Source organism: Chaetura pelagica, unplaced genomic scaffold (assembly GCF_000747805.2).
Source record: "Chaetura pelagica isolate M959 unplaced genomic scaffold, ChaPel_1.0 scaffold104, whole genome shotgun sequence".
Lineage (NCBI taxonomy): Eukaryota > Metazoa > Chordata > Aves > Apodiformes > Apodidae > Chaetura > Chaetura pelagica.
In genome coordinates this window covers 9,749,322-9,754,552 of record NW_009953786.1, presented here as the reverse complement: position 1 = coordinate 9,754,552, position 5,231 = coordinate 9,749,322, and positions in this window count along the sequence as shown.

Here is a 5,231-nt window from a genome sequence, read left to right as displayed (position 1 = left end):
ATCTCAGGGTAAAAACAATGCGTTGTAACTGATAGCTTTTGGGTCTTCCTCCAGTTAGGTCAGGCTACTAGCTTCCAAAAGAAACATCAGACCACTTCTTAATGTATAGCTTCAGATATATTTTTAAAACCATTACAATTACACAGAAGGTAACTGTCAACTACAACAAGCTTCAGCAACAATATTGGCATACCTGGGAGAGACTCACAGTGATATAGAAGAGTGTAGCAGGACCAAGGTGCCTACATTCTACTTTGATTCAAACTTGAGATCCTGAAAGTGCCAAAATAGCTGCCTATAAGACAGATACTTCTCTCAGTTTTTCCAGTGGTCTACTCTTTATGCTACTTACCAGGACATGGGTGACCCAGGTCTCTTTATGGGTTTAAGAATCTCAGTTTCACGTCTCTCCTAGGAATGCACTACCTGTACACCCCTCTTTCAGATGTTCTCACTGCTTGCCTGTACTGTCAGACTTTCACCATTGGCATCACATCAAAATTTGCAGGATATAGGGATACATTTCTTTCTTTCATACTGCATTCCAAAGCCACAACCAGATCCCTAGTAGTAAGTCATTCTGGTGACCCATACCAAACCACAAAATATGTATTACCTTGAGCAATTGGGGTAATGACATGGAAAAAGTTGCCCATGGACATCCCTGCGGCACAATAGATTCTGTACAGTCCATGCCTTTAAACCTTTGACTGCAAAAAGACACCCAGCACAGACATGTAAATACCATCCAATCAACAGCTAAAAAGTTAAAGCTAAAGTTATCCTCATCTGAAAATTCATCCAGCCTCATCAGTTTCCTTCCTACAAGTTCTACAGATGAAGCTCATTCTTCAAGCTTCACTGTACTGACACCTGCACCCCCCAGCACAAAGACACAAGCCCTAAGGGGGCCAGAAGAGATCTGAAATGGGTGTAATCTAAAAGAACTACCCTTCTATGGTATTTGTGATCACCTCCTTTGGGTTAAGACTAGCCTAAAATTTGGAGTTAACATATTAAGTGTCAGGTCATGCACTTGGATCACAACAACCCTGGGTAACACTACAAGCTTGAGGAAGAGTGGCTGGAAAACTGCCCAGCAGAGAAAGACCTGGGGGTATTGTCAACAGCCAGCTGAATATGAGCCAGCAGTGTGCCCAAGAGGCCAAGGTGGTCAACAGCATCCTGGCTTGTATCAGAAATAGTGTGGCCAGCAGGACTAGGGAAATTATTTCTCCCCTGTACTCAGCACTGGTGAGGCCACACCTTGAGTACTGTGTCCAATTTTGGCTTCCCCACTACAAGAAAGACATTGAGGTGTTGGAGCGACTCCAGAGAAGGGCAATGAAGCTGGGGAAAGGTCTGGAGAACAAGTCTTATGAGGATTGGCTGAGGGAACTGGGGTTGTTTAGCCTGGAGAAAAGAAGGTTGAGGAGAGACATTATTGCTCCCTGCAACTACCTGAAGGGAGGTTGTAGCCAGGTGGGGGTTGGTCTCTTCTCCCAAGGAACAACGGATTAAACAAGAAGAAATGGTCTCAAGTGTTATCAGGGGAGGTTTGGATTGGATATCTGAAGAAAATTCTTTGCTGAAGGGGTTGTGAGGCACTGAAACAGGCTGCCCAGCAAGGTGGTTGAATCACGTGTAAGTGTTTAAAAGACAAACAGATGTGGCGCTTAGGAACGTGGTTTAGCACTGGATTGGGTAGAGTTAGGTTAATGGTTGGACAAAGCCACAACCAGATCCCTAGTAGTAAGTCATTCTGGTGACCCATACCAAACCACAAAATATGTATTACCTTGAGCAATTGGGGTAATGACATGGAAAAAGTTGCCCATGGACATCCCTGCGGCACAATAGATTCTGTACAGTCCATGCCTTTAAACCTTTGACTGCAAAAAGACACCCAGCACAGACATGTAAATACCATCCAATCAACAGCTAAAAAGTTAAAGCTAAAGTTATCCTCATCTGAAAATTCATCCAGCCTCATCAGTTTCCTTCCTACAAGTTCTACAGATGAAGCTCATTCTTCAAGCTTCACTGTACTGACACCTGCACCCCCCAGCACAAAGACACAAGCCCTAAGGGGGCCAGAAGAGATCTGAAATGGGTGTAATCTAAAAGAACTACCCTTCTATGGTATTTGTGATCACCTCCTTTGGGTTAAGACTAGCCTAAAATTTGGAGTTAACATATTAAGTGTCAGGTCATGCACTTGGATCACAACAACCCTGGGTAACACTACAAGCTTGAGGAAGAGTGGCTGGAAAACTGCCCAGCAGAGAAAGACCTGGGGGTATTGTCAACAGCCAGCTGAATATGAGCCAGCAGTGTGCCCAAGAGGCCAAGGTGGTCAACAGCATCCTGGCTTGTATCAGAAATAGTGTGTCCAGCAGGACTAGGGAAATTATTTCTCCCCTGTACTCAGCACTGGTGAGGCCACACCTTGAGTACTGTGTCCAATTTTGGCTTCCCCACTACAAGAAAGACATTGAGGTGTTGGAGCGACTCCAGAGAAGGGCAATGAAGCTGGGGAAAGGTCTGGAGAACAAGTCTTATGAGGATTGGCTGAGGGAACTGGGGTTGTTTAGCCTGGAGAAAAGAAGGTTGAGGAGAGACATTATTGCTCCCTGAAACTACCTGAAGGGAGGTTGTAGCCAGGTGGGGGTTGGTCTCTTCTCCCAAGGAACAACGGATTAAACAAGAAGAAATGGTCTCAAGTGTTATCAGGGGAGGTTTGGATTGGATATCTGAAGAAAATTCTTTGCTGAAGGGGTTGTGAGGCACTGAAACAGGCTGCCCAGCAAGGTGGTTGAATCACGTGTAAGTGTTTAAAAGACAAACAGATGTGGCGCTTAGGAACGTGGTTTAGCACTGGATTGGGTAGAGTTAGGTTAATGGTTGGACTCAATGATCTTAAAGGTCTTTTCCAACTAAACAATTCCATTATTCTATGGTTTAGGAGAGAAGAATACAATATATTCCTGATCACTGAAGTGTTCAAATGGTCTTTAATTCATTTCCACATGACATAAGTAATTTCTCTTTGGATAAACCTAGAGTCCAAGTCATTATTAAGACTGAGAAACAGTTGGAAAGTATTTTTACTTCTGAGGGCTACTGAAGATACAGACTGGTGCTGGTAGCACCAAATCAGCCCAGATTTGGTCATGAGACAGCAAATACCATCTATCCAAGAGTTGGAGGGCTCTGTTTTTCATAGGGTATGCCATGAAAAAGTAAAGGCTTGTTTTGACAAGGGACTGGATGGACTAGAGTTAATAGCAGAATGGCAAGGTATCACCTCTCTGGGATTTAGGTTAGGATTCCTGAGAAATCCTTAGGTTAGAAATCCTGAGGTTGGAAAATTGTACCCTACATTCTGTTCGGACCATCGAAGTAGGAAGAGGTCTGATGCTGGCAGGGATGAAAGGGTAAAACTGAGTTTTGAGGGATTAGGGGTAGGGGTTCTCTCCTTGTGAGAGTGTTAAGAAGTTTCTCCCTGTTAGGATATAGATATGGAAGGTTAGGTTTTGTTTCTTCATCCTAGAAAACCTGCTGTTGCTGTTAAACCAGACGGCTTGGGTTTTGGTCTGTCAAAGTCACCAGTCTTTCACTCGAGATCAGCTTTTTATTGGGCCATAAATGAAAGAAGCGGGATGAAAGAAGTGTATTCCTAAATAGAGCTGCAATTAGTTATGAGATACCAAGTGTTGTTTTCCTGGCCTTAATATGGGAGTTTGTGCAACAGCTGACAAACTAGGCAAATTTATCATTCCTGCAGATGCCAGAAGAGATGCAGGAGCACTGAGCACAGCAAGGACAAGGAAATGTGATGGAACGGGCTGTTCAGGTTTCGGTGAAGTTCATCTTTCAGGTCCACAAGGGGCTGAGAAGTTAAATGCATTCTTAAACAGTTTGTGTGCTGCTGGGCTCTACTGAGCTCTGACACCTTTAGTCAGGCTAGCGTGTAAGTTCAGGTCACTGGACCAGAGTTTAAGGTTACGATTAGCTCTTGGAAGAGAAGTGGCTGGAGTGTCAGATTTAACACAGTATTCCAGCCATGCTGGGAGAAGTTTTGGGGCAGTTAGCTGGCCTTACTGGATTCAGGCCAAGGTAAGAGTTTGTCATAGTTTGAGCTGAAAAGCAACATTTGCGTCTGGATCCTGCTAGGGTTGGCGGGCTTCAACCTGAGTTAGTCCTAACATATTGATCCAAATTATTTCATCTGTAGAGTCTGAAGGATCAAGTAGGGTTTAGTGACAACATGACCTGGTATTGTACAGGACATTGGAACTAGAATGACTGCTGAAAAAAATGAGCCAAGGTTAGATACAGGGCAAGCAGGGCATAAGTTTAGGGCTAAGGGGTTAACATTTGGTACCAAGTTTACATACCAAGTCTGTGTAAAAGTTTGGTACCAAGTTTACAACGTTTGGTACTAAGTTTAGGGCCCTTTGGTTAATGTTTAGTATCAGAGAGGCTGAAGAGCTTTGTGAAAGACCCTTGTGTAACTGATGCATTGCTCTTTTTCCTGAGAGAGAAAGGGACTTCACAGGAGAATGTGCAACAGACAAAGGAAGTAGGAGAAAGAGGAAAAAGAGACATCAGTACTTATCAAGACTTTGGGACCACGCGGGAACGGTTTAGAAGTCAATACACACGTGCACATCTGTTTTCCCCAATCTTTAACCTTCCTCCCATCCTTCCTGTCTCCCTGCGAGTCTCCCTCCCCCCCATCTCCCACAGTCCTCTGCCTCTCCATGTCACACAGACGTTCCTTTCTTTGTGTTCCTCTGCGTCCTTCCCAATCCCAGCACAGGGCAGAGACAGCAAGAGAAGGCAAAAACAAGGCAAGAAGCTTTATAATATTTTTTTTTTTCATCCTGCAACAAGAACCATCACCACCACCACCACAACAGCAATAATTAATGGCAGTGCTGCGGCACCGTAGCTTTGCTAGACTGGGCAGAGAGGTAAGTGAGGATGGCAGGGGCTTCAATCACCACAAGCCTTTCGGGGAGGGACGGAAACATTTGAGGGCCATCAGCTCTGCCCGCGGGTTCGCCGGCAGGTGACCCTGTCAGCCCCTGCCTCCCGGCACCCTCCTGTGGCACCAGCCGGGGTGCGAACCCTCACGGGTGGACCCCGAGCCTCCCCGTGGGGCACTTGCGAGGAGGCAGCCCGGGTGCCTGGCGGCTGGAAGGGCCGGCTCCCGCCGCACGGGG